The sequence below is a fragment of the Oryza sativa genome, chromosome 11 (genome assembly GCF_034140825.1).
Source record: "Oryza sativa Japonica Group chromosome 11, ASM3414082v1".
Classification (NCBI taxonomy): domain Eukaryota; kingdom Viridiplantae; phylum Streptophyta; class Magnoliopsida; order Poales; family Poaceae; genus Oryza; species Oryza sativa.
Genome location: NC_089045.1, coordinates 30,486,453 through 30,505,409, shown reverse-complemented (window position 1 = coordinate 30,505,409; position 18,957 = coordinate 30,486,453). Strand labels below are relative to the sequence as shown.

At 53.0% G+C, this 18,957-nt stretch overlaps 1 long non-coding RNA gene across 1 annotated transcript; it reads left to right on the top strand.

Moving 5' to 3' along the window:
* Positions 1-802: 802 nt before the first annotated feature.
* LOC136354123 (uncharacterized) lies at positions 803-5,093 on the top strand. The gene is made up of 3 exons (XR_010737901.1): positions 803-1,429; positions 3,236-3,291; positions 4,753-5,093. It is a non-coding gene; the product is annotated as an uncharacterized lncRNA (long non-coding RNA).
* The last annotated feature ends 13,864 nt before the right edge of the window (positions 5,094-18,957 follow it).

Below are 18,957 nucleotides of genomic sequence, written 5' to 3'. Positions count from 1 at the left end.
ATGCATTTATAAAGTGTAAACATACCTATGAAGATAAGCTTTGCAAATTATCAAGAATAGATCATGCAAGATAAAATCATGGAAAAATTCTTGCAAGTGCTAATCAATATATCCAACTCACTATAATTTTGGTACAACTTAATAACTAAATTTGATACCTCAAATAAATCAGTCAATGCAGTCAACTAATAGGCTAATTATAAACCTTAATCAGCTAAAATCCTAACCCATCAAAATATGCACCAAACTGCATAGAAGTATATAGGTAAAATAAGTTATTAAAATGCTAGATTATTTAAAATGAATAAATATATTTTTTTCCAGAATTTTTATCCTCTGTTTAGACCTCCTAAAAATTCAAACTAGTTTCTACATAGCCTCTTTTCTCTATTTTTCTGTGAGCAAACTACACATAATTTTTGTGTGCAACCAAAGAAAATAGAAACTAGGTACATACATCTACCTCCAGAAAAATCCACTCTAATTTATCTACTCCACACATTAAACTATGAATAAACAAATTGGGGAGGAGAGAAAAATTCTGAAATTCGTCCAAAACTCATCTCCACTTAGTTTCATACCCATCTCTCTCTCCCTTGTCTTGGTTCCATCAACCAGGGCCCACTTGGCAGCCTCTGGAGCCAGTTTCACCTCTGTCGCTCCCTTTCCACCGCTCAGCAGCCGAGAGAGAACGAGAGAGAGAAAGAGAGCTGCGCCTGCATGCTCGACGCGTGCTCCCTTGTGTGACAACGCCGATCCTCACCTACACCTTCCTCAGCAGCATCGCCCAGCTTTCCTCTTCACTCCAATGCCGTGAACACCGAGAGGGAGCGAGCTCCACCTTCCCTTTCTCCCTCATCTCCCTTACCAGCCGCGAATAAGATGATGGACGCGTTCGTCAACAAGCCACGGTCGTCTCAATTCCTTTTTCGTTCCCTAATCTACTTCCCATGCCGAACATTCCCTCTTTTGATTCCATCTTGTTTCATCCCTTGTATCAGCGGAAACGCGGCGTCGCCCCTGGAAGCTCTGGAGCACGCACGGAGCGCCGCCGCACGACATCGCCGTCGTTCCAACCACTCTGGACCAAGCCAAGCCGAGCCACCGCGCCATCTTCATCACCACGACCTCCTCTCCATTTACCCTCAAGAACCCCGGATAATGGTGCACCGGAGAGGGAGATCAAACCCCTTCTTCCTCGGCGCCCACCGCCGTTGCCATGGCCGACTCCGCCTTTACCGGTGAGCCATTGGTCGATTGCTTGCAGTAGTAGCAACCTGGGATGGTGTTTCACATGTTGCATGAAATGATTTTGGCATGCATGCTGTGGATCGAGCCATCGCCGTGACGCCAAGCTCTCCATCGCCTCCAAGCCGTCCCGCGAGCTGCTGCTGCCGTCCAAGCTTTGCTAGCATTGTCAGGCCCCTCGGTGAGAACCCTTGAACCTCTAGCACTCACATGCATGCACGCATTTAGCGAGTACATGGCCGTAGACACACATGCACCGTCACCCAAAGATACCTTCCGCTCGGACTCGCCGCTAGCGCAACTCCGGTCACCAACGACCGAGAAAAGTAGAGGAATGGAATCGCAGTAACATTCTCTTCATTTTGTCTTTTGGTCGCACCCCCAACCAAGTCACCGTTTGTCGCCGGCGCCGGCGAGCAGAGGTGCCGCTCATGGCGGCTCTACTGCTGGATCGATAGAGAAGGAATCAGGACTTCACTTTGAAAATTTAACAAATTATAGGGTCTGTAATGCAAAGATACAATACACACAACACTGTAGCAGGACCTACTCGTAATTATATAAGAATATGAAGTACTCTTAACGAAAACTGAATTAAACATGTGCTGAATTGTTGAAAACTACTATAAACTTCAAAAATGCATAACAAATTCATCTTAACTCCTTAAAATCAATTTCTATGGATTCACAAAATGATGAACTTTCATGTTATAACATAAAAAGTGGCACTTATAGTACAAGATCTACCACTAAATATTATCTAAGAAAAAGGAAACATAAAACAAGTAAGAAATTATAAAATGCATATAAAATCCAATTTAACTCATTTTGCGGTAAAATCAAATTCTACAGAATCACCAACATATTCTCTATGCAAAAGTAAAATAAAAAGACATACTTACTTTGCATTAAAAGCCTCTAAAAGTATTATCTACTAAATAACTAGTTTTAGACAAGCTGAACTTTGGAAATTCATATAACATTTATTTTAACTCATTTTTTAGTAAACTCAAGTTCTGTAGAATCACCAAATAATGCACTTTAAAGTTATAAAATAAAAATACACACTTACAGTACATGAATAGCCCCTAAATATTTATATAAGGAAATATGAACCTAGTGTACAGTTCAAATTGTAAAATTTGTAGAAATTTCATCTTTAGTCCAAATGGAGTGAACCAAACTTCTATAGAACCATCAAATGTGCCCTTCCCTAATATAAAATAAAATGTGGCACCCTCTGTACTTAAAACTTCTCTAAACCTTGAATTAGTAAAGTAGATAGTAATCACATACTAATGATTAAGTCAAATCTATATGTATAATGCATACAAACTTCAAATAAAACAAATAAAGCTAAATGGACCAGAAAAGATAAAGTTCCACTTCCTTTCATCAAAACTTAACACACTTAACTCATATAGTTAATCCATAGTTGATATATATATATATATATCAAGTTACTAACATAAGTCACATCTAGTTAGCATATATGAAACAAATATAATGTAAGCCCTAAATCTTGTGAATTAAAGGTAGGTTAAATAATAAAATCATTCACTTTACTTAGCCAAATCATAAATTAACATGTTCTGGATATGAAACATATAGATCAAGCATATATAGGGACTATAAACATACAACACGTTATAACTTCCAAAATACATTAGAAATTCATATTAACTCTAAAAATTGTGAAACCAATTGTGTTAATCTTAGAAGACACATATCGTCACCTCAGCAAACTCAAACTTAATAAAAAAATCACCTTACAAAAGCATTTCATAGCAGTACCTAAGTAAATACTACACTATATCGAAGCAAACTTCTAAAATTCATAACTCTCAAATGGAGTGAGATAAAGTGAAATTCACCTAAATTCACCTTAGACCAGCACCTACTCACTGTGCACAAACCATGCATTTTAGAGCATTTTGGATTTTTCACATATTTTGGTGTTTAATTGCATAACGTGTACTTTATATAGATGATTGCATAAACGGTGAAGAAGTGAATTAGGTGCTGATATTTCCCGGTAACAAGGCAAGTCCCACCTCCCTCTCTCTTTGAACAAGTTGAACTTATATTTTGGAGGTTATTGAAAATGTTTGCAAATCTTGCATGTCGATTGTACACTAATCCATTAAAATTTGTAAAACTTGTTAGACAAACACCTATTACTTGCATTATCACCATAACTCCACATATAGCCATATCCCTCTCTCCTAACCATAGGAATATTATATCCATACCACTTTAAATATGAGTTTTGATGTCACCATGACACTATATTGCTTACCATGCTTAGATTGGAAATACTTGTCATTATGAGCTCATTACAAACATGAAAAATGGTTTTATGATAATCTGAACAGAACTTGATCATTGATGTTTTTAACAAATAAAATTATGGAAAACATGGATTTAAGGTTTGGGCCTCAAGTGGTACACATATGGTGATTAGTTGTGTACCGATAGGGGGAGAGTGTGCCCAAACCGATCTAAGGATTTCACTCGATGTCAGTTCATTATGTTTACCGTACATCCATATATGTTTTTATGGGGAGACCTTGGCCTATTAAGTTAAGCACTTGTCTAACCTTGTATTCAGGAGGCCGTTGTAGTATAGGTAGGGGCCACGAGTGTACCGTGGGCTACCTATAGGAACTACCCATGTGTGTGTTGAATTTTAGAGCTAGCCAATATTATTAGCTGTGTGTATTTCTGTGAAGGGACGAGTGTACTGTTTCACCTCACAGCATGGGCGTCTAAGTCTGTCCAATACAACGATAACGTGCCTCGTGGGGGAACGGATGTGTTCGCCGCCACAGCGTTAGATTTAAGGCGTGTGCCCGCCACCTAAAGGTTCTAGGACTTAAGCCTAGGATGGATTCACACTTATCGTGCTCATGCAAGGTTAGACAATACTTAATGTAAAAGCCTCGTTGTGACCTCTAGATCGCACTCAATGTGTAGAGTTAGATCGCACTCAATGTGTAGAGTGTGGTGGTACCGACGGGTACCAGACAAACTAGAGCGATTCACATCTTGTGGGTAAAGCTGTCCAAACTTTGCAGAGTTATAAAAACTAATCGATTAGCCATACTCACGGTCTACTCACGGTCATGAGCGGCATGTAAATATCTATTGAGTATAGACTTGCATTTATTCTTCTAAATGCTGAAATTACCTTCAAATTATGTAGAGATTTGAGAATTAGTTCCTTGCTGCCATGGATGGCACTGAGGTGCATATTTATACTTGATTAATGCCTACTTTGATGCCCATATGCTAAGTACTTGCTTGCTGAATTTTATTCAAAAGCAAATCTGTTTGGAAATGTTTTATGTAACTAAAACTTGCTTTATGCTAAAATTTAACTACATATGGTCTTCCTTGATTATATGCCTTGCATGTAGTTTGTTAGGCTTGTCTTGTGCTTGCCAGTACATTATTAGAAATAATGTACTGACTCTTGCTACTGAAATAATCATTTGCTTGCAGGTTATAGACTTAGTCTAATTTTGAGTGATGCGGGTATCGACTGCTTCTTTTAGGACGTGAACTTAATGGGGTAAACCCCTAAATGGTGTGCCTGTGGATTGGGTAGTCAAGCGAAAGGATTGGGTAGTCAAGCTTTCGCTGTTCAATATTTTTATTTGGCCGGTCGGCCGTGTATCTAATTATTATTTGTAATTCGATCTCTTTCATCTTACATGTATTTGCTATGTATATCTATGCTTGAGATAAAAGTGTGAATCTAGTGCACATCCTGGGAACTAGATTCACATGAGTATGAGTTAAGAATATTTGAGATGTGATATATCTTTAGCCATTTTTGTCAAGTCGGAATGTGTAACATATCTGGTCGCCGCTTTCGTGTGGTTTGACGGGTACATCTCAGGCTGAAGTTGACTAGCAGGCTAAAGGACCACCCATGTCGCCAATATCCTTCTCTCTAGACGTCGGATGTTTCATTATGTGTGTTAGATGACTTGAAGTGATTCACTTCATCTTGCATATATAATGATGGGTCCGGAGTGTCTCCGACAATTTTGGATATCCATTATATATAAATTATATTTCTATTGAACTATAAACTGATCTCTTTCATCTTACATGTATTTGCTATGTATATCTATGCTTGAGATAAAAGTGTGAATCTAGTGCACATCTTGGGAACTAGATTCACATGAGTATGAGTTAAGAATATTTGAGATGTGATATATCTTTAGCCATTTTTGTCAAGTCGGAATGTGTAACATATCTGGTCGCCGCTTTCGTGTGGTTTGACGGGTACATCTCAGGCTGAAGTTGACTAGCAGGCTAAAGGACCACCCATGTCGCCAATATCCTTCTCTCGAGACGTCGGATGTTTCATTATGTGTGTTAGATGACTTGAAGTGATTCACTTCATCTTGCATATATAATGATGGGTCCGGAGTGTCTCCGACAATTTTGGATATCCATTATATATAAATTATATTTCTATTGAACTATAAACTCTTCTTTCAATATTCCTTACTTTTTTATATATTTTAGTGATTTCTAAATTATATTCTATATGGACTCCAGACTTTTCTTCCAATATTTCTTTTTTTATTATTTTGTACTTCCATTATTTATAAATTGTATTTCTATTGAATTCTAAACCCTTCTTTCAATATTTCTTATTTTTAATTCTATATTTTAGTTATTTCTAAATTATATTCTATACGGACCCTAGACTCTTCTTCCAATATTACTTATATTTTTAATTTGAATTTTTTAATTTCTAAATTCTAGTGCTATATGAACTCTAACCTCTAGTTTTAATTTTTTTATTTATTAATTCCGAATTTTAATTAGTTTTAAATTGTATATCTGTATAGACTATAGTCTTCTTTCAAATATCCTTATTTTTAATTTTGAATTTCAGCTATTTATATTCTAAATAGACTCAATTTTTTCTTTTTGTCCGATTATTAAGAGAATTTCTCCTTTGAAGTGCTTTGTATTTACGATTTGCTTGCGCCTACCTACTTATGAGATGTAATATACTGTTCAAAAAGGCAATGAGCCAACACATATATATAGGTACTAAATCGCTAGTAATTTGTGTTGTATATGAATATAGCAACGGTGCTTATTTTTTTCCCTAAAGATTCCTTCCATGCACAGGTGTTCTATATGGACACCACATCTATATATCTATACGGACACCACATTTTTCAAAAAGGACTCTTGTCCGTTTCCATGTTATGACTTATGCCCATGCATGAGTAAGTTTATCACGCGTTTTAACAATCCTTTTCCTTTTGACTTTTTTCTATTTTTCTGATTTTTCTCGGATTAACGTGGTAATTTTTATGTTGTGAGAGCGAACGTGAAGGTTATTTTTCTATTACTCATTAAGTTAACTAGCAGGGTGGCCCGCGCAATTGCGCGGCTACCGTCCATATAAAATTATCTTCTTTTACATATGAGTTTTTTTATATTTTGTTAAATAGCTGTCTCATTATTTTAGGACTTCAAAAGATCGAACAATTTTATAGATTTTAAAAGCGATTTCAGTCGCTACCTCTTATTCCTTAGCCACCCCTTTATTTGATTATTCGATGTATCACGGTTTTCTTTACATTTAATGACTTCTATTTCAGACAGTGTTTAGTTCTCTTCAAACTTTCAAAAATTCCGTCACATCAAATGTTTGGACACATGTGTCGGTGACATGGGATCGGGAGTATCATGACTAGAGGTTTGAGGCAGACACAATCGTCCACGTGGCCTGGCACCTTCGGGGGACGTCGGGCCCGAGGGTGATGTGTTCGCCCTCCTCTTAGTCCCCCCGAGGGGGTCGGGCTGCACCCCCCTCGGCCCCGAGGGCCAGGGCGCCCCGACCCCTCGTGGGTTTTCGCTCCGCGTGTATGGGTTAGGTGAGCACAGTGGGGCTCACCTAACCACATTTATTGCGGTTTGGCTGAGCGTGTCACGACGCATGCAACGCAGTGCAGTGCACTCTTTTATCCGGTCTGTGACCAGTCACAGACCGGTCAGATCGCGGGTTAGGTGATGGCAGGCGGTCTGACGCACACCTCGCCCCATCCCGTCAGGACGAGGGCTTCTAGGCGCTCGACCCTAGCTGGAGCTAGCGTGTTACCTCCCAGAGATGGCACGTTAGTCTTGACCAGATATATGCCAGGCTTCATCCTAACCATTACAAGCAAAATGTTGTCTGAAGAAGGGCGAACATATAGATTGCTAAGCTGACACGTGGTGGACAAGAATGACCGACGTGACTGGTCTGACTCCGGTCATGTCGTCAGCAGGCGGCCACAATTCCACGACGCGTCTGCTCCAGGCGGAAGTGGAGGTGGTTGTGGGCCGTCCCATCAGAAGGTGACTCGGACGGCAACCATGCAAATCTCCATCCATTTATGAAAAGGTAGAGTAAGTCCCCAGGGAGAGGGGGAGAATGGTGCATGCGGTATCCCCTTAAGATATAAAAGGAGGACCTTGCCCACTGAGGAGGGAGATAGATTTTGGGGAGCTTTTTCTTAGACTGGACCTTTCCAGATTAGGAACCGAGAACAAGGGAGAGGCTGGCTCATACTTTGTAGCTCTTTCATACACAGATCTCCCAAAACACAGGAGTAGGGTATTACGCTTCTCAGCGGCCCGAACCTGTATACATCGCCGGTGTCTTCTGTGCTTCCTGTCTCGCGAACCTTCCACATACAGATTGGGAGCTTAGAGTTTCACCCAGGGTCCCCGGCCGAACCGGCAAAGGGGGGCCAGCGCGGTCTCCCGGTGAGATGCCCCACGCTCCGTCATCTGGCGCGCCAGGTAGGGGACTCTGCGAGTGATCTTCTGAGCTCTTGCACTCTTTCGTGTGCACCAAGCTTTTCCTGTTCAGCCTCATGGCTGAGCCAGCAAAGGCGCACGGCCTCTCCCCGAGTATGAGCGGTGACGACGGGGAGCCAAACCCACGCCGTCGAGCTCGTACTCCACCGCCCCCTCCACGCCAAAGTCCTAGGCGGGAGAAGGCGCTCGAGAGGGCTGAAGGATCCGCGACTTCGACATCCACAGGAGGTGGAAAAGGGCGGCGAGATGGGGAGCGTCGCCTCCTCATCTACGGCGACGGCAGCACGCCCCAGGGCGCGCTCCAAGCTTCGGGCGCGCTCCTACGTCATCCGCCCGTCGCCCATGACCCGGAGTCTCCAGCAAAACGTTGGCTGGACGATGTGGCCAAATTGATCATGACTGCACGGCAGCGCCTAGATGCTGGTGGGCGGTCCTCCGCCACCAAGGCCTCTGGTGCTGCTACCACCGGCTCCGCGTCGTCAAGACGAAGGGCGCGGCGAGCGGCAGCTGCCGTTCGCCATTCGGCCGCCACTCCTTCGTCGACTCCTTCGACCCGGGAAGATCTGCATGGGGGGCCGGACGCCCGCGCCAGCATCGAGCACCGGCGTAATGACCGACGTGCTGCCCACGCAACGGAGGGCGCTTCCTCGTCCAGAGTGTCACCTCGACACGGACGTGGGGACCAGCCCTCCGTGCCCCTAGTTGGTGGTGTCGGCTGTAGAGCTTTTGTGGCGAGTCTTCGGAATGTCCGTTGGCCCCCAAGGTTCCGGCCCACCATCGCCGAAAAATATGACGGGAGCGTCAACCCCGCCGAGTTTCTCCAGGTCTACACGACCGGGATCGAGGCCGCCGGGGGTGACGACAGGGTCATGGCGAATTTCTTTCCCATGGCCCTGAAAGGACAGGCGCGGGGCTGGCTAATGAACTTGCCACCCGCATCTGTCCACTCTTGGGAGGATTTGTGCCAACAGTTCACCATGAACTTCCAAGGCACATATCCGCGCCCCGGTGAGGAAGCGGACTTACACGCAGTACAGCGAAGGGACGATGAGTCACTTCGATCGTACATTCAGCGGTTCTGTCAAGTCCGCAACACCATACCATGCATCCCTGCACACGCGGTGATTTACGCGTTCAGGGGGGGTGTGCGGCACAACCGCATGCTCGAAAAGATCGCCTCCAAAGAGCCCCAGACTACCGCGGAGCTTTTTTAGCTCGCGGACCGAGTGGCTCGTAAGGAGGAGGCATGGACCTGGAACCCCTCCGGTTCCGGAGTGGCAGCTTCAGCCGCCCCCGGATCCGCCGCTCAGACAGGGCGGCGTGACAGGAGGAGGAAGAAGAGGTCGGTCCATTCCGACGACGAGGGTCATGTCCTCGCCGTCGAGGGCGCTTCGCGGGCCACCCAAAAGGGGAGGCCTGCGAGCGACAAAAAGAAAAAGGCCGGCGCTCCCAGCAGGGAGCGTCCAGCCGGCAAGTGGTGCACCGTCCACAACACTTCCCTTCACGACCTCGCGGACTGCCGTGCAGTCAAAAGTTTGGCTGAGCGGACGAGGAAGTGGGAGGAAGAGAGGAGGCAGGAGCGCCGAGAGGGCAAGTCCCCGGCGGTTCCTTCCGGCAATCGGCGAAGTGAGGCCAAGCAGAAGGCCCCCGCCGAGGACATCGATGACGGCGATGATGACCTAGGTTTCCAAGAGCCTGGGGCCACCATTGCCACTGTCGATGGAGGAGCGTGTGCTCACGTTTCTCGCCGGAGCCTCAAGGCTATGAAGCGAGAGCTTCTGGCCGCGGCCCCTACTCATGAGGCGACGCGCCGGGCGCGGTGGTCGGAGGTTGCCCTCACCTTCGACCAGACCGACCACCCACCGTGCGTTGCCCGGGGAGGGCAGATTGCGATGGTGGTTTCTCCCACCGTTTGCAACGTGAAGTTGGGGCGTGTCCTCATTGATGGAGGAGCAGCCCTCAACATCCTTTCCCCCGCAGCCTTTGATGCCATCAAGGCCCCGGGGATGATGCTCCGGCCGTCCCAGCCGATCATCGGTGTGACGCCGGGGCACACTTGGCCGCTAGGTCATATCGACCTTCCGGTCACCTTCGGTGGACCCGCCAACTTCCGCACGGAGCGGGTGAACTTCGATGTGGCGGACCTCAGTCTGCCCTACAACGCGGTCCTGGGGAGGCCCGCGTTGGTGAAGTTCATGGCGGCGGTCCACTACGCCTACCTCCAGATGAAGATGCCGGGCCCCGATGGCCCCATCTCTGTCCATGGCGACCTCAAAGTCGCGCTCGCTTGTATGGAGCAGCGCGCGGACCGCCTCGCCGTCGTGTCCAAGCCCGAGGGTGGCGACGAGAGGCTTGGCACATCCGCCCCCGCCACCCCGAGGCAGCGGATAGTCACGTGCGATGAGGTCCCGGTCAAGGAGGTTGCCCTGGGCGACGGCCCGTCCAAGACCACACGGATCGGTGGTCTCCTGGATGGCAAATAGGAAGACGCGCTCGTCTCTTTCCTGCGGGCAAACGCTGACGTCTTCGCATGGAGACCGGCGGATATGCCCGGGGTCCCCAGGGAGGTGATTGAGCACCGTCTTGCCGTACGGCCGGGCGCAAGGCCGGTCCGGCAGAAAGTGCGGCGCCAGGCCCCGGAACGTCAAGCCTTCATCCGCGAGGAGGTGGCGCGACTTCTGGAGGCCGGATTCATCCGCGAGGTCATCCATCCGGAGTGGCTGGCGAACCCGGTGGTCGTTCCCAAGGCGAACGGCAAGCTTCGGATGTGCATCGACTACACCGACCTTAACAAGGCATGTCCTAAGGATCCTTACCCCCTGCCTCGCATAGATCAGATTGTCGACTCCACAGCGGGGTCCGACCTTTTGTGTTTTCTAGATGCATACTCTGGTTACCATCAGATTCGCATGGCTAGGGAGGATGAGGAAAAAACTGCGTTCATTACCCCCATAGGAACTTATTGTTATACGACAATGCCCTTCGGGTTAAAGAATGCAGGTCCTACTTTTCAACGTACTACTCGAATTTCTTTGGGTAGCCAATTAGGACGTAATGTTGAGGCTTATGTCGATGACTTAGTTGTAAAGACGCGCAACCAGGAAACGTTACTTTCAGATCTAGCGGAAACTTTTGAGAGCCTCCGCTCCGCCCGCATAAAACTGAACCCCGATAAGTGTGTGTTTGGTGTACCTGCGGGCAAGCTTCTCGGGTTCTTGGTCTCTGCCCGAGGCATTGAGGCCAACCCCGAGAAGATACGAGCTATAGAGCGGATGCGCCCCCCCAGCAAGCTTAGGGATGTGCAATGCGTCACCGGTTGCATGGCCGCCCTAAGTCGGTTCATATCGAGGCTGGGGGAGAAGGCGCTACCCCTATTTAAGCTCCTCAAACGCTCCGGGCCGTTTACTTGGACGGAGGAAGCTGAACGTGCCCTCACTCAGTTGAAGGCGTATCTTAGCTCTCCCCCAGTTCTGGTCGCCCCGGAGCCAAATGAACCCTTGCTACTCTACTTAGCGGCGACCCCGCAAGTGGTTAGTGCGGCGTTGGTCGTGGAGCGCGATGAGGACAATCCTCATTCCGCGCACCCCCACCTTGTGCAGACTTGGCCCGGGAGAGAGCAGGGAGGAGAGGCCCCCGAGCCGAACGGCGGCCCAAGGCCCCCGACGACCGGAGTTGGCCCTCTGCCCGCTTGTCAAACGGTGCTAGGAGCCCCCGACCCCCAGGAAGGCCCCGAGGCCACTGCGGGAAGGTTGCACCTATCGCCCTCTGACCCCGAGGCTAACCCTGTGCCGATTCGACCCGGGAGAGAGCAGGGAGAAGAGGCCCCCGAGCCGAACGGTGGCCTAAGGCCCCTGACGACCGGAGTTGGCCCTTTGCCCGCTTGTCCGACGACGCCAGGAGCCCCCGACCCCCAGGACGGCCCCGAGGCCACTGTGGGAAGGCCACCCCTGTCGTCCTCCGACCCCGAGGTCGTCGGCACAGGAGACGAGTGCGCCCCGCGAGGCCGCTCGGGTGAAGAGCGCCCCAGGGATGCGGCCCCTAGCGAAGAGGATCGGCCCCACCGAAAGGTGCAGCGGCCCGTCTACTTTGTTAGTGAGGCCCTCCGGGATGCCAAGACCCGATACCCTCAGGCCCAGAAAATGCTTTACGCTGTTCTGATGGCCTCGAGGAAACTGCGCCATTATTTCCAGGCGCATCGGGTCACTGTGGTTACGTCTTACCCCCTCGGTCAAATCTTGCATAATCGAGAGGGTACTGGACGGGTGGTGAAATGGGCAATCGAACTTTCTGAGTTTGATTTGCACTTTGAACCACGCCACGCTATCAAGAGCCAGGCCCTCGCCGACTTTGTGGCAGAATGGACCCCGGCTCCCGAGCTCGTCTCGGTCCCCGAAGCCGGCTCGGGTCCCTCGCAGCTGCCTCACACCGCCCATTGGGTGATGCAGTTCGACGGCTCCCTGTCTCTTCAGGGCGCCGGTGCGGGGGTCACGTTGACCTCTCCGAGTGGAGACGTCCTCAAATACTTGGTCCGCCTCGACTTTCGAGCGACCAATAATATGGCAGAGTACGAGGGACTCCTTGCCGGACTCAGAGTGGCAGCTGGACTGGGGATCCGCCGCCTCCTGGTGTTAGGCGACTCCCAGCTGGTCGTTAACCAAGTCTGCAAGGAGTACCGGTGCTCTGACCCGCAGATGGACGCCTACGTGCGCCAAGTACGGCGTATGGAGCGCCATTTTGACGGGATTGAGCTTCGGCACGTTCCCAGACGGGATAACATGATGGCCGACGAGCTCTCACGGCTCGCGTCCTCGCGAGCCCAGACCCCACCGGGCGCCTTTGAAGAAAGGCTTGCCCAGCCGTCGGCGCGACCCGACCCCTTAGGGGAGACGGATGCGCCTGACCGGCCCCCGAGGCCCGTCGGAGTCCAGGCCTCGGGACCCGAGGGGAGTGCTCCCAGCTCCCTTAGATTGATTGCTTGGATCGCCGAGATCCAAGCATACCTCACAGATAAGACTCTACCCGAGTACCGCGAAGGGAGTGAACGCGTCCGTCGCATCTCCAAACGCTACGTGCTGGTAGAAGGGACCCTCTATCGGCGCGCGGCTAATGGAATCCTCCTGAAGTGCATTCCTCGGGAACAAGGCGTTGTGCTTCTTGCCGATATCCATGAAGGCGAATGCGGAGCCCACTCCGCCTCGCGCACCTTGGTTGGTAAAGCTTTTCGCCAAGGTTTCTATTGGCCGACAGCTCTCAATGATGCGGTCGACCTGGTCCGCCGATGTAGAGCGTGTCAATTCCACGCCAAGCAAATCCATCAGCCGGCCCAGGCCCTGCAGACCATACCACTTTCGTGGCCATTTGCTGTCTGGGGACTCGATATCCTGGGACCGTTTAGGCGGGCCCCGGGCGGGTTTGAGTATCTGTATGTCGCGATCGACAAGTTCACTAAGTGGCCCGAGGCTTATCCGGTCGTTAAGATCGATAAGCACTCCGCACTTAAATTCATTAAGGGCATCACGGCCCGGTTTGGAGTGCCTAACCGTATTATTACGGATAATGGCACCCAATTCACTAGTGAACTCTTCGGCGACTACTGCGAAGACATGGGCATCAAGCTCTGCTTCGCCTCACCTGCCCACCCCGAAAGCAATGGCCAAGTGGAGCGCGCCAATGCGGAAATCCTCAAAGGCCTTAAAACCAAGACCTTCAACATACTCAAGAAGCACGGCGATTCATGGATCGAGGAGTTGCCAGCGGTGCTCTGGGCAAACCGAACTACACCAAGCCGAGCAACCGGGGAAACACCTTTCTTCCTCGTCTACGGCGCGGAAGCGGTTCTCCCATCTGAGCTCACCCTGAAGTCTCCTCGGGCCACCATGTACTGCGAGGCTGATCAAGATCAGCTTCGCAGAGATGACCTCGACTACTTGGAAGAGCGAAGGCGGCGCGCGGCCCTCCGAGCCGCGCGCTACCAGCAGAGCCTGCGGCGCTACCATCAGCGTCACGTCCGGGCCCGATCACTCTGCGTCGACGACCTCGTCCTACGCCGCGTCCAAACGCGAGCTGGATTGAGCAAGCTCTCACCAATGTGGGAGGGTCCGTATCGAGTGGTCGGCGTCCCCCGGCCGGGCTCCATACAGCTGGCCACGGGCGACGGCACTGAGCTGCCTAACCCGTGGAACATCGAACACCTTCGTCGCTTCTACCCCTGAGGGGGGGGTCGGGTGTCAGGTTTCGGGCTCGGGTCAACCCCGCACCCCCTCGGGCGTGCAGGGTTGGCCGGGGGCTGCCACACATGCACTTTCTTATTTCTCTTATTTCAGAATTTCAATAAAAGCAATTTCAATTTCCTAAAGGTTGTATCTGTGCTGTTTTTTCCTTTTGAAGAATCTTGACTTGAAATAGGTCACTCGCGCTCAATCCTGCCCTCGGGGGCTCGGGTCGGCTAAAATCGCCAAACGAGGCCCAGAACCGAGCCGTGCCCCGGGGCGTGGTGAACTCCGGGGGGGAATCGGCAAAAACCCACAATCGGGTCACCCCTAACCCTCGGTCACCACGTTCCCGGCCTGGCCAGTCTCGACATGTGGATCTCCCCAGGCACTAGCCCCGACCTGCGCCTTTCGAGGACCAGAACCTGGGCACGAGCCCTTATTCAAGCTAAGACACAAAAGGACCACGGCACAGATCATCCTCATCTCATACTCACAGCAAGATGAAATTAACACAAAAATTTCTTCATTTTTGATTACAGATTAAGTTGATCTATACAAAAAAGAGGCCCAAAGGCCTTAGAAAGAAAAGAAGAAAAAACTGAAGAATGGCGGGGGTCTGGGGGCTCATCCCGATGCGCCCGGATCGCCGGCCTCGACGTCACTGTCGTCTACACCACCGGCATTGCCCTCATCGTCGGAGTTGGGGGCAAACGCAAGCCGAGGGGCCGAGCCCTCGAAGCTGTCGACGATATAGTCGGCGGCGTCCCGGACTTGCGCGCGCACGCGGTCCTCAGTCCCAGGAGGGAACTCATCCAGCGCCATCCATGGAGAGAAGTTGGGGTCCCTAGCCTGGTAACTCGCCAGGACGAGCTCCACCGCTCCTTGGGCGAGGTCCCTCGAGGATGACTTAATTGTCTTCTCGAGCTCCTCGGGGAGCCGTTGGAGAGCCCCGGCCATCTTCGAGAGGTGCTGGGCGAGGCCTCCCTGGTTGTCGGCGTACTTTACGGTCCGCCCTCTCCAGAGGCCCACTTGCCGACCGGCGCGATCTAGGCGGGAGACGGCGTCCCAAAGCATGCCGGGCCCGACCTCGCCTGCCAAGCGGAGGGCTTCGACCTCCCCGGCGGACGAGTCCAGCGCGCCCTGCAGAACGGCGATGGTGTGTTCGGCATCTGCGAGGCGGGCGGCTAAGTCGCTTTCGCCCGCGGCCGCCCCGCCGCTGCGCGCCCTCGCGTCCAGCTCCTTCGCCCGCGCCTCGAGCTCAGCGGCCCGTTGGTTCAGTGCGGCCCTCTCGGCGCGGGCACCTTCCAGATTGCGGCGCGCCTGCTCCTCCTGCGCTGCCTCGCGGAGGGACAGGCTGTCCGCCAGCTGTTGCGCCGCGGCCTCGGCTCCCTCGAGAGCTCGCTCCCGCTCGGTGAGCGCGTCCTCGCGGAGGCGGAGCGCGAGCTCTTCTTCGGCGCAGGCAGCCTCGTGCGCCGCCAGCGTTGCTTCCCGGATGGTAACGGCGGCCTCGCGGTCCGCCAGATCCCTCTCCACGACGCAGGCGCGCTCTTCCAGCGCCATGGCACGCCCCTCAAGGGCCTCTTCGCGCCGCCGGGACGTCGCTTCGGTCTCCGCCGCCCGCTGTTCTCGGGCAGCGGCAGCGTCAAGCACCCCCTGGGCGGCGTCGAGCTTCTTCCTTAGCTCCGCCTCCCAGCTCCCGTATTGAAGGCGGAGGGTGTCCTGCGCCTCATTCATCACGGTGGTGGCGATGAGGGCAGCCCCCCGCTCCTCCTCCACTTCCTTGGCGATCTCCGCCAGCACCTTCTTGCGGGTTTCAAGCTCCGAGACATGCCGGCGGTGAGCCTTACGGCCCACCTCCACCATGGCCTCCACCGAGCGTCGCCCCTCTTCGACACGCGCCCACGCGGCGTCGAGCTCCGCCCGCTCTGCCTGCAGGGCCTCCACCTGGGCACTTAACCCGTCCAACACCGTGGTGTTTGCGGCGGCCAAGGCTTGCAGAAGGGGCTCTGCGCTCAGTAGGGCAGCAGAAGGCGTGGGGAAAAGCCGCCTCGGAGAAGATGCCACGCGGCTCGGCCCGCCGATGGAAGTGCCGGACTCGGGGATGTCTCCCGGACCCGTTTGGTCCTGAGCGTCGCCCGAGGGAGTGGGCCCAAGCGACGCGCCCGCAGCCTCGTCGCCAGCTGCCCCGGGAGTTGTCGCCTGAGCGTCGCCCGAGGGAGTGGGCCCGAGCGACGCGCCCGCGGCCTCGTCGCGGGCTGCCTCGGAAGTCGCCATCGTCTCGTCCTGGCGAAATCCGGCTTCCTCCCGAGCAGCTTCCTCGGCCTGGTGGGCTCGGGCGGCCTCCTCCCGAGCAGTTTCCTCGGCCTGGCGGGCCCGGGCGGCTCCCTCCCGAGCGATTTCCTTGGCCTGGCGAGCCCGGGCGGCCTCTTGGGCGGCCTCCTCGGCTTCCCGTAGGCGATCCGCGGCCTCGCGCCGGTCAGCTTCCCGCCTACGGGCCTCTGCGGCCGCCGGATCCTCGGCCTCAGACTGGCCGGACTTGGAATGGCGGGAGGGACGCGACGGGATCTCGCTGAAACAAAAGAAAAGACCAGAAGACGAACAAGATGGGTGAGTGAAAACTCGCGTTGAGAGAATGAATACAGCCACGATGGGTGAGAGACGAACCTGCGAGGGGGTCGGTTAAACGACCACTTTGGAGGGGAAATGAGGTTTCCCCGAGATGGTTCTGTCTCCTCCATCTTGCGGGGCCGCTTCTTCTTGCGCTCCCCCTCGGGCTGCGATGCTGGCGCGGCCCCCTCTGGGCGCTTGCTGCTGGCACGCGCCGCCCCGCCCCCTCGGGGAGGAGATGGGGGAGGTGTTCCTCCCTGCTTCCTCTTCCCCCGGGCGTCGGTAGGGCGGCTGCTCCCCGGGCCCCTGCCACGGGACCCAGAAGCACGACCCCCTCTCGGGGTAGATTGTTCCCCCCGGCGGCTCCCGCCTGCGCCGTCGTGGCCCTTTGGAGCTCGCTCCTCTGAGGCCCCGACCGCCATCATAATGGTCAAGATGGAGGCGCGGTCTGGATCGCTGCAGAGGGGGAGGATTCCTTGGGGAATGAGGGCCGCCTCCACGGAGTTGAGATTCAGCACCCGTTGGACCAATATCTTGAAGTCCTCAGGAGCCCAGTCCCATCTCACTCCCTGGTGGGTCCTCATGAAGTCTTCGGACCCGGTGTACTCCCAGGCGCCCCGAGCGCGCCGCTGGAGCGGCGCAATCCGACGGCGGAGGTAGTCGCCATACACCATGGTCCCTGTGAGCCCCTGGGATCGCAGGCCCGCCAGGCGGTCGAGGACGGCGTCATAGCCATCCCCCAGATCTACCGGCGCCCGCCAGCTGGAGGCCTGCGCCGGGGGCTGGCTCGGAAGTCGGAGGCGCGCTTCGTCGGCGAGGGGAGTGTAGAACCAGTCGCTCTTCCAGTCGTCCCACTTCTTGCGGAGGGCGCAGGGGATGTAGCGGTTCAGCGCCGGCCCCCGTGGCTGGAAGTAGCAGCCGCCGACTACCGATGGCGGCGACACCGACTGCACGGTGAAGAACCACCGGAACAGCCGAAGAGATGGGCGCACCCCAATGAACATCTCGCACAGATGCGCGAAGATGGCCAATGTCATCACCGCGTTGGGGGTGAGGTGCGCCATCTGGAGATCGTAGAACTCCAGAACATCCATGAAGAAAGAAGAAAATGGCAGAACCAGCCCTGCCATTGCAAAGGGGAGAAAGAAGACGGACCGCCCCGGGTAGTCTGGCGCCGGGCGTCCCTCGCCCAGCGTAACTATCTCCCGGCCGGTGGCAGATTCCGGCATGAAGCGGCGCGGCAGCCCAGCCTGCCTCTCGCTCACGATGCGGGAGGGCGGCAGCACGCTACCATCGAGCAGAGCGGAGCCCCGTGCCATGGCGCCGGAAGGAAGAGAAGATTAAGAGCGAGCGCGAGTGGCGAAGGTAGGGCGCAGGAAAGAAGGAGTTAGGGCACAAGCGGCGAAGACAAGGGGAATAATGGCGAAGGGAAGGAAACAAATCCCTTCCTCAGTGCCTTTATACCCTTGCCAACGCTGTGCCCGGCTCCTCGCTTCTCGCGCCCACTATTTCGCCCCCTCGTTTCTCGCGCCCACGCTTGCACTAATCCCATTCACCCGCTTGCGGCGCATGAGGTGGATATGCGGTTGTGGCAGTCGAGGTAGATCATATCGTGCGCGCGTTAATTACGCTCGCCAACCGAAGCGACATTACCATATCTCCAGATGAAACGAATCGCCATGTCCAGATTCGTGTGCTACTCGAGTAATGTGGCAGTCTTGAAGAGACCGCTCATTATTGACAGCCGAGTTACCATTGCCGATGTGCGTGATTTTTGACCGTTGGGTTTCTGCCCAATTGTGGAGACCGGTCCCACCTGTCACCAGGCCTTAGGAGTGGCGTCACGCCCGACCGCTTCCCTTAAGGAGGGCAATCGCCCTGGCATAACGCCGGGGGCTACTGTCGGTGACATGGGATCGGGAGTATCATGACTAGAGGTTTGAGGCAGACACAATCGTCCACGTGGCCTGGCACCTTCGGGGGACGTCGGGCCCGAGGGTGATGTGTTCGCCCTCCTCTTAGTCCCCCCGAGGGGGTCGGGCTGCAC